This window comes from Macadamia integrifolia, chromosome 9 (genome assembly GCF_013358625.1).
Source record: "Macadamia integrifolia cultivar HAES 741 chromosome 9, SCU_Mint_v3, whole genome shotgun sequence".
In the NCBI taxonomy this organism is placed as follows: Eukaryota; Viridiplantae; Streptophyta; class Magnoliopsida; order Proteales; family Proteaceae; genus Macadamia; species Macadamia integrifolia.
Window position 1 is genome coordinate 38,953,512 of NC_056565.1, and position 11,071 is coordinate 38,964,582.

General features: G+C 37.0%; 1 non-coding gene and 1 pseudogene across 1 annotated transcript; one reads left to right on the forward strand and one right to left on the reverse strand.

Annotated features, from left to right (window-relative positions):
• Positions 1-1,591: 1,591 nt before the first annotated feature.
• Positions 1,592-10,649, reverse strand: LOC122089779 (annotated as a pseudogene).
• On the forward strand, positions 6,397-6,502 carry LOC122090312. The gene has a single exon (XR_006143549.1). It is a non-coding gene; the product is annotated as a small nucleolar RNA R71 (small nucleolar RNA).
• Positions 10,650-11,071: the final 422 nt, after the last annotated feature.

An 11,071-nucleotide genomic window follows, 5' to 3' on the forward strand; every position in this document is an offset into this window, starting at 1 on the left:
CATCAATCCTTGTTGGCATTTGAAATATTTCTTGTACACCTGGGACAATTGCAAACAAGTTAGTTCTACATCTCTGTTCAATTCTGATCCATTATTCTTTTTTTGGCCCGAAAAGAATAATCACTTGTATGGATGACCAAATAGATGTATACTTTTAATGCTACACGTGCATCTTGCTCAAAATTTCATCCTATTTGCAACTATGAAAAGAAACGGTACCTCTTTACATGTAAAATTAGAGATATGGCGCTTGATACTCCTTAAGGCCTTTAAAATACAAAAACGGCAAAAAGAGAGTAAAACCCAAGGTAGCTCCATTCTAAATATGTAACTTACTACCTAAGATTTGATACATAAATGCGCTCAACAGAATTCCCCCACACTTAGACTTTGCTAGTCCTCAAGCAAAACAAAAAGAAAAAAAATAAAAAGCAAAAACCTAACTCACTTTCGCGGGAATCACAGTTGCGCTTAGCATATGCAACAAGCCATTAAACACTTAAGTTACCCTAGTGGATGAGTTGTGTCTCATGGGTGTTTGCAATGAATATACACTCAAAATTTAGAAAAGAAAAGCAAATCAAACCTTGGCTAAAGGTAAGGTCCATAATTATCTGTGGCAAAGATAATTCCTCTTACACTTGATCTAGGGACCCCCACACTTGAATTTTTTTCACCTCATATCAATTCCAAGCACAAACATATTTCTTAATTTGGAACTCATCTTGTCTCTTTCAAAACATCCTTATCTTAAGGAAAAATTACTTGTGAAGTAGTAGGGAACCAAGGACTAAGGCATTGGATTATTTTCGACCAAACATGTTACCAAGGCATTGATGACCTACTCCACTACTATTGGCCTGAATGACATGGTGGAGCAAACACCAGAGACCCAAGTTACTATGTAGCTTCACCTTTTGCATATGCCCACATCGAAAGTGATGCTAGAGTTCTTTCAGAAATTTTCTCCCTAAGAGTTTTGATTAAGACACCACGCTTCCTGAGATGCAATGCCCTTTCTAGTTTCAAGGGAGTCAATTCTTATTATTACTTTCCACACTTCATTTAAAATTGTGTATTCTTCAACTCATACCCATCTAAAAAGAAATTCTCAACTCCAAATTAAGAGTACAAGGAACCCACAAACTTATATACAGTCCAACACCGTAAAACAAGGGTTTCTTATTTTCAAAAGAGAGTCCCACTTCAAGACACAGGCTTGTTCCTTTGTTCTCAATAGGGATTTTATATGTTCAAGATGGGTATCATAATAAAAAATTCTTACTTTCATACATCAAGCAACCAAATAGTATGATCATTAACCAAAAGCTAAAGTAGGATTTCATCCTTAGCAAGCTCAAAAATAAAAGAAAAACAAACAAAGAAAAAAAATAAAAACAAAAGGAAACTGATTTTCCTCCCCCACACTTAAGTCATGCAATGTTCTCAATCCATGAAAAGAATTAAAAGCAAAGACAATGCAAGGGGGGTCATACCTAGGTAAAAGTTAGTCATCTGTGTAAAGATGTTTATGGAGATCCATGGCCTCTTCACTGGCAGCAGTAGGAAGCTCAGAGAATGGTTTTAAATGCTAACCATTGACCTTAAAAATTTCACCTATGCTACGGCTCAAAACCTCAATAGCACCATGAGAAAAAATAGTTTGCACAATATAAGGACCATCCCAACGGGATCTCAACTTGCCTGAAAAAATATGCAACCTAGAATTGTAAAGAAAAACCTTATCACCAGGAGTGAAAGACTTCCTAAGGATTTGTCTATCACGAAAACACTTGGCTTTCACCTTATAAGTCCTAGCATTGTCATAGGCATCATTCCTAATCTCCTCCAACTCTGCTAGTTGGAGTCCTCTATGAGTTCCGGCAGTAGAAAGATCAAAATTTAACTGTTTGATAGCCCAAAACGCCTTATGTTCTAACTCAACCGATAAGTGACATGCTTTCTCATACACCAAAAGGTGGGGAGATTGACCCAAATCGGTCTTATAAGCAGTCCTATGCACCCACAAGGCATCCACCAATCGATTAGACCAATCCTTGTGATTAGGGTTGAAAGTCTTTTTTAAAATTTGATTAATCTGCCTATTAGATACCTCAACCTGACCACAATTTGAGAATGAATAGCCAGCTTATAGGTGATTCCATATTTCTTTAACAAGGCCTCGAAAGGCCTATTGTAAAAATGTGCACCCCTATCACTAATAATAGCACGTGGTGTACCAAAGTGGGGGAAAATGTGCTCTTTCATAAACTTGACCACCACTTTGTGGTCATTAGATTTATAGGCAATGGCTTCAATCCATTTGAAGACGCAATCTACAGCCAGTAAGATATATAAATTCCTAAAAGAATTAGGGAATGGTCCTATGGAATCAATACCCCACACATCAAAAATTTCAACAACTAGAATTCGGTTGAGGGGCATCATATTTTTCTTAGTCACACATCCTAAAGATTGACAGGATTTACAAGACTTGTAATACACAAAAGCGTCCTTGAAGAGACTAGGCTAATAGAATCCACACTGTAAAAATTTGGCCGCAGTCTTCTTTGCATTAATATGGCATCCACATACCTGATCATGAAAAAAAGAGAGAATGGAATGCCACTCATGATCAGGAACACATCGTCGGCAATCTGATTCGGGCACATCTTATACACATAAGGATCATCCTAGAAAAAATACTTAACTCAGGATTGAAACCTATACTTATCTTGGGTGGACCAATGATCTGAAGTCACACCCAAGACGAAGAAGTTGACGATGTCTACAAATCATGATTCACTGGACATTGAAAGTAACTGTTCATCAAGAAAATTCTCATTGACTGAAGAATCAACAATCAAGGAATTGGGAAGCCGGGATAAATGGTTTGCAACTAGGTTTTCACTTCATTTCTTATCCCTAATTTCTAAATCAAACTCTTATAAAAGTAAAACCCACCTAATGAGACAAGCTTTGAGATCATTCTTCTGAACAATGTATGTAAGAGCAGAATGATCAGTATACACCATCACATGTGACCTAACTAAGTAAGACCGAAACTTTTCTAATGCAAACACAATAGCTAAAAATTCTTTTTCAATGGTAGTGTAGTTGAGTTGTGCATCATTTAGGGTCTTACTAGCATAGAAAAATGACAATGGGTAGCTTATTAATCTTTTGTCTTAAAACTACTCCTATAGCAAAATCAAAAGCATCACACATCAGTTCAAAAGATTTAGTCCAAACAGGTGATTGAACAATGGGTGCATTGGTTAACTCCTTCTTAAGTTGCTCAAAGGATTCTAGGCATTCTTAGGAAATTTAAAAGTTTGATCTTTAGCAAGTAGTGAGGTGAGATGCCAGGCTAACTGACTAAAGTTCTTAAGAAACCTCTTGTAGAAGCCAGCATGACCAAAAAGACATTGGACATCCTTAACAGATTGGGGAGGTGGTAAATTAACAATTACATCCACTTTGACTATCTACCTTAATTCCCCCCTTGGATACTAAATGGCCTAAAACAATCCCAGATTTAACCATAAAATGTAATTTCTCCCAATTCAAAATCAAATTCTTAGATATGCACCTTTTTCAAAACTAGGGAAAGATGGTGAAGACACTCAGAATAGGAACTTCCATGAATCGAAAAGTCATCCATAAATACTTCTAAGAATTTTTCAACTATGTCAAAAAAATGCTCATCATGCACCATTAGAACATAGCAAGGGCATTGCAAAGCCTAAAGGCCGTACACCTATAAGCAAATGTTCCATACGGGCATGTAAAAGTGGTCTTATGTTGATCTTCTAAAGCAATTGGGATCTAGTTATAGCTAGAATATCCATCAAGAAAACAATAATATTCATATCTAACTAACCTCTCTAACATCTGATCAATGAATGAAGATGGGAAGTGGTCCTTTCAGGTTGCCACATTAAGTTTCCTGTAGTCTATGCACACTCTTCACCCTGATTGGACATGGGTTGGAACCAGTTTGTTATTGGCATTAGGAACTATAGTAACACCAGACTTCTTGGGCACTACATGAACTGGGCTTACCCATTGGCTATCAGAAATAGGATAAATTATTCCATGATCCAAGCACTTTAGAATCTCTTTCTTAATGACTTCCATCATCATTGGATTAGCTCTTCTTTGGGGTTTCATGGATGGTTTGGAATGCTCCATAAGATGTATATGATGTTGCATAATAAAAGGGCTTATACCCTTGATGTCCGCCATGGTCCAACCTAGGGCTTCCTTATTGTCTTTAACACTTTAAGCAATTTCTCTTCCTGGCTAGAAGTCAAATCTGAAGAAATTATTACTAGAGGAGTAAGGTCATGCCCTAAGAAAGCATACCTCAAATTAGATAGCATTTCCTTAAGATCTAGCTTAGGAGGTTCAACTATGGAAGGTTTGGGGATGGGATTGGAACGGGGTTCTAAGGGCTCCACAAGAGTGTGAATACTCAAGACTTCAACAAAGAAATATTCACTATCATCATCCAACTCATCCATACACTTTTGGAATTCTGAATCAAAATCAATATCAAAATTGGTAATTAAATCATCAGAAAAATCCAGAAAATCTTCAAGCATATGGATCTCTTCTTCCATATGTGATTGCTTATATATCCTAAACATATTAAACGCAACAGTTTGATTGACAAAAGATAACCTTAGGAAACCATTCTGACAATTGATTAATACATTACTGGTAGCCAGGAATGGTCTTCCTAGAATTATAAGGATCTCATCCTTGGTTGAGAAGGGCTTGGTATCTAACACAATGAAATCAACAGGAAAAATAATTTCCCCCACTTTAAGTGAGACATCCTCAACCATCCCTTTAGGAATCTTAACAGACTTATCTGCCAACTGAAGAGTGGTTGGAGTGGTTTTCAATTCTCCCAATCCTAGTTGCTTATACACATGGTAAGGCAAAAGATTCACACTTGTGCCAAGGTCAAGTAAGATATGCTCAATGTAGGTGTTGCTTATGACACAAGTAATGGTAGGGCTTCCTGAATCCTTATAATTGGTAGCTATAGGTTGAGTAATTATGGAACTAATATTACCTGCCAAGAATGCATTTTTGGGCACACTAGTGATATGTTTGTGAGTATACAAATCTTTCAGAACCTTAGCATAGGCGGGGATTTGGGATATGGCATCCAAAAGAGAGATGTTCATTTCTACCTTTTTGAAGACTTCTAAAATCTTGTCATAGAAGCAGTCTTCCTTTTGTTTACCAAGCGATTATGAAAGGGGACAGGTGGAACATAAGGACTGTTAGGAATTTCCTCTTTTTCAGAAGAATCATTTTTGGTTTCCTCAACCAAATCATCTTTATTTGCTTTAGGTTCATCAAACGGACCTGGAACAGGAGGCACACTAATGTCTTCAATAGAAGGAGAGTTAATAGGAGCAATAGATGGGAAAGAATTAGGAATACTCTGTTGGTACTCTCGGCCACTCCTAAGGGCATAAACAACATTACATTGGTTGGAGGGCCATTGTTGGGTCTGACCCTGTACCCCATTTAGTGCTGCATTAGTGGGTGCTTGTGAACTAATAGGCTGATGCCTAGGGTTAGGCTCTGGTTGATTGGGCAATGTTCCTTTCTCCCTCTCATGCAGAATTGAGACAACTTGGGTGAGTTCTATCATAAGATTTTGATGTCATGTCATAAGGAAGGTCATATTCTTTTTCAAGTCACTTATTCTAGTTGCTTCTCTAATATTGATAAACCCAGGGGGTTACTGATAAGATGATAGGAGAGGGGGCCTGGGAAGACTAGCTTGAGGTCCTACATTTGGCTTAGGAAAAGTATTTGGAGAAAAAGGCTATTGTGCAAAGGGAGGTCTTTGAGGTCCAAGTTGACCTTGATTATGGAAATTGGAAGGCACTGCTTGGTTGCCATGATTCCAGGAGAAATTTGGGTGATTTCTCCATCCTGGATTGTAGGTATTACTATATGGATTATTCTGATATAAGACATTAATACTTTCATTAGAAGTGCCCTCAGAGGTGTTGGGGCATTCTTCTATGACATGTCCAATGGACTAGCACCAAGCACACATATTAACTAAATTGACTGATGATAGCTCTCTAGGAACAATAGCCTCAATCCTCTCGATTAGGCTATCCAAATGGGCTTCCTTGATTACTATCTCATCCACAAAATATCTTTTCCCTCCTATAGTTCTTTCACTTTCTTGGATTGACTCCCACTCATAGATTTTATCAACTAGGTTAAGTAAGAATTTCCATGCCTCTCATTTATCTGTAAAGGATGGGGGATCCCCCAGGGCACATAGACTCTATCATTTGTTTAGTTGGGGAATCAATACCCTCATAAATAATCTGACATAAATGCCACAAGTCTATACTATGGTGAGGGCATTCCTGGAATAGATCCTTCAATCTCTACATAAGTTTAGAAAAGGACTCACTAGGCTTCTACTAAACTGGAGGATATCACTTCTAAGCTTATTGGTTTTGTGAGTTGGGAAAAACTTCTTGAGGAAGACAACTGTGAATTTTTCCCATGTGATTATGGAATTTGTGGGTAACCCATACAACCACTTCTTAACTTAGTCTTTTGGTGCAAAAGTGATGAACCTAAGCTTAATAGCATCATCAGAAAGCTGTTGGACTTTAATTAGAACACATACCTCTTCAAATTCCCTATGGAATAGGTATGCATCCTCAGAGGGCAGCCCATGAAAATGGGGCAACATAGTGATGTACTGAGATTTAAACTTATAATTATTGCCCTGGGCTTGTGGTAGAATTATGCAGGAAGGTTGGGCTATTCTAGTAGGATAGAACCTATCTTTCAGAGATTTAGGTGGAGGGTTTTATTGTTGGCCTCCCATATTGAAAGGTACTAAAGAGAGTAAACATATAGGGTCACTGCTTGTTAGATCTCTTTTTTCTAACCTATTTACACTATTTCGTACCCACCCAACACTCATGGAATAGAACACTATCCACAACTAGAGTAAGACAAACCACAATCACAAAAGAATGAAAAAAATTGAAAACTTTTTTCTTATTTTTTTTTTGTGTGAGCTTACCGACAGAGATCCAGGGTTGCTCAGGTCAATTCCGGAGGTACTGCTGTAGGGTGAAACTTGTCTTTATCATACTGTGAGGCTTGGTGACCTCCACTGATACAACTATTATTTTAAGTTGTTCTTCTCAAGAATTTAATAAAAGAAAAAAGAAAAACAAAACAAAGCAGACAAAGCACTCTAATTTACTAAAAGAAAACAAAACATGGAACTGTCTCTCCGGCAACGGTGCCAAAAACTTGTTTGAGATTTAAAATATAATAAAAAATATACGGATTAGTGTAGCTAAAGGGTCCAACACAAGGAGAGCATCCACTTTATTTTTGGCTTCTTAAAGTAATGCGAAAGTGAACTAATTAATTATAGTGATCTACTTCTAACTACCGCCCTAAACCAACGCATCTAAGAATTTAAATAATCAAACGACATAGATAAAAAGTAACTAAAATTAAAAACTAAAAATAAAAAGGATGATTCTCTAACTAGGAGGGGCAAAGCCAACATATACACAAGTCGTGAACCTTGGGGGAAAGGGAAAACAATAAAGTAAAGACAAAGTAAAATCTTAAGTTAATAAGGAAAGGATAGCCAGATGAGGGAATGAGAGGGGGGAGAGAAGACTTATGAGAAGCCTACCTACCTGAACTTCAATACTTGAACTTGAAAACTTGAAAACTTGGTTGAGATTTGAAATACTACCAGTACTAAAAAGCAAATCTAGAATAAATCAAATCTAAAATTGCTAATATTAGAGAAGACAAATCTGAACTTGAAAGAGATGCTCCACGACTTGTTCTTGTCACTTAGAACTAAACCTAGAACTAGAAAGTAAACATACAACTGAATAAAATAAAACCATGAACATAAAAGAAACTTGCATTCATTAAGTAGAACTCCATTACATAAGTGCATAAGCCAAAAGAAAAAGCAAAGAACTAGAGAAGAACTAAACCTAGAGGGCAAGAGAGACTAAAGAAAATCCTAAGAGAGAGTGGTATGCTTCTTGTTTAAGTGTGTTCCTTATATAGGGGATGGGGGTAGGGTTATGACGACAAGTTGGTTTCCTAGTTGGAATCTAAAATACTGGAGGTGGCAGCAAGAGAGAGTGAAGAGATAAGGGAGAGAAAAGAGAGGGAAGAAAAATCGTATGGGGAGGGAGAGGTGTCCAACGATTTAGGAGTGATTAGGGGGATCTACAATAGCATATTCCATATGTTAGTGATGAGGTGGATGAAAGAGAAGAGAGAGAAGAGGGAAATCGTGTGGGAGAAGAGGAGATACAATGATTTTGGGTTGTTTTTTCCCTATTTTTTTGCTCTTTTTTTTCTTTTATTTATTTTCTCTCTCCTTTTCTAACTTGCGCAATAACTCCCTTGGCCGACCTCCTATTCCTTGTTTGAATCGATTAGGATATCTTCTAATTAAGTAGGAAGTTAGTAGCCAACAGGTTTGAACTTGAGACCTCCTGGTGAGCAAGGGATTTTGGCACACCACAACTCACCAACTACGCTAGGTAGTTGTTGTTACCAAAAAAGAATCTTCAATCACTCAAGGGGGTCCATCTATCCTTGTTGGCATTTGAAATATTTCTTGTACACCTGGGACAACTGCAAACGAGCTGGTTCTGCATATCAGTTTAGCTCTGATCCATTATTATTTTTCTGGCCTGAAAAAGAATAATCATTTGTACGGGTGACCAAACGGATGTGTACTTTTAATGCAACACATCCATCTTGCTCAGAATTTCATCCTCTTCATAACTATGAAAATAAATAGGACCTCTTTATGTATAAAATTGGAGATATGGTGCCCGATAGTCCTTAAGGCCTTTAAAATACAAAACCTACAAAAAGAGAGTAAAACCCAAAGTAACACTATTCTAAATATGTAAAAACGCATGCTTTACTACCTAAGATTTCACATAAAAATATGCTCATCACAGTCCCATCATCCGATCACAATTGGTTTTGACCTAAAACTTAAGCTCCAATTGGGGAGTTTTGTAGGGTTTTGTTTAGGGATTACATTAGGTTAACCTAACTAAGCGGAAAGATACATGAGTTTCCAACAATTTCCACTTTCCTAAAATCATACATTATAACTTCCTCCCTAGTAATTGGGTTTCTTTTCCACAAGCATTGAAATTAATGCCAAACAAATGGAATGTCTATATAAAAAAAAAAAGACTTCCTTCTGAGTAACTGGGCCTTTGTGTCACAAACATGGAGTTTCACATAAAAAGGTTAGATAGTTTAGGAAAAATTTGAAAACTTTGATCTAGTCTTAGCTTATAGCCTATTTGGGTTGAGTAAGTAAGTTTGAGGAGTGTTCTACACCTAGTTCCTTAAATCCATCTGGCTTGTCAGCAACTAACCAAAAGCTCGCTACATAGCCCATTTAGAAAACTTAATAGGACATGACATTGCATGGATTAGAGTAATTGTGAAAAAAAAAAGAGCATGATCATAGTTGCATGACAAAATTGATGGTTTGTATAGCACTTGGACTTCATGACTTAGTTACAATAGTTGATTTTGAATATAAGAGTAGAAGTTGACTAAAGTAGATGAGGATGTTGTTTTTTGTTTAACTTTGCGTTGAATTGTTGGCATATTTAGAATCCTTGCTATTGATTCATTGATGTTGTTCTTACTTGTTTAAGAGTGGTTGCATTAAGTTAATGACACGATAACTAGAGTAATTTTTTATTGTCTTTCACTTGAGGATGAATAAAAGTGCAAGTTGAGGAGTGTGATCGGGCCATAATTATTCATGAAATTAATGTTCAATTGTTAATTTCAGTTAGATTTTTATGATTAATTTGACCACATATTTGGATGATCTTTGATTGTAGGATTTTCAAGAGATGTGCACAAGTTTGATGCTAAATGGACGGAGATGATTCAGTTTAGAAGCAAGAACAAAGGATCAAGGATAGAGTTGGAATTTCAAAGAGAAGAAGCTAATATAAAAAATAAAAATAAACAAAAAATGGGAAAATTTAGGGAGAGTGAAAAGCCCACGGTTCTTCCTCTCTCCCTATTCCACATGTTCTCTTCCGCCTCTCCTACTTTCTCTCTTTCTCCCCTTCTCCTACTTTCTCTCATGTTTTCTCTCTCCTTGTCCAAATTAGATTAGGATTGTCCTAAAGTTTCTCTACTAGTAGATCTCTCCCTTTTTTCTCTCCCATCTGACCGAATCCCACATCTCTCTCTCTCTCTCTCTCTTTCTCATCTCTTCCCTAGAAATTCTCTCCCACTCGGCTAATATCCCTTTTGTCCTAAAATGTCCATCTCACGCATCTTCTCTCCTTTCTTTTTCTTTGATCACCAAATCCATCTCTCACCAAATCTCTCTTTTCCCTATTTCCTCTCTCATGCCCACAGTTCTGTCTCCCTATAATTTTTCTCTCCCAATTATTTCTCATTACCCACAACTTATCCCCTACCCATGGTTCTCAATTCCCACGATTTCTCCCTCTCCCCTTTGTCCTAAGCTGGATCTCTATCTCTCTTTTCTCCTAATTTTTCTCAAATCTCCAACGGTTTCCTACATTACCCATGATTTCCCACTCTTTTCTGCTGTTCTTCTCCTAATCCAATTCTACTTCTCCATCACACGCACCTCTCTCTCTCTCTCTCTCTCTCTCTCTCTCTCTCTCTCTCCCTCTCTCTCTCCAATAAATCTATCTTTTGGTCCTTCTCTTTGGACATCCTTTCTCTAGGACTTAGAATATTTGTCTCTGTGATTCAATTATTCTATTCAAGTAATGGTATTTTATGTTGATTTTTGGCATATACTAATTCTGGCATTTAACCAAACAAACTAAACATGCTAAGTGAAAGTGATAGACGATAGTACTTGACATGATAGATTATGCTCAGTATAGTCAAAGATTATATTTTTTTTGTTACATTTGAACTTATAGTTTCAATGAACTGAAGTATGAACCAAATATTGGTAATAATACCTGATACGGGAAAA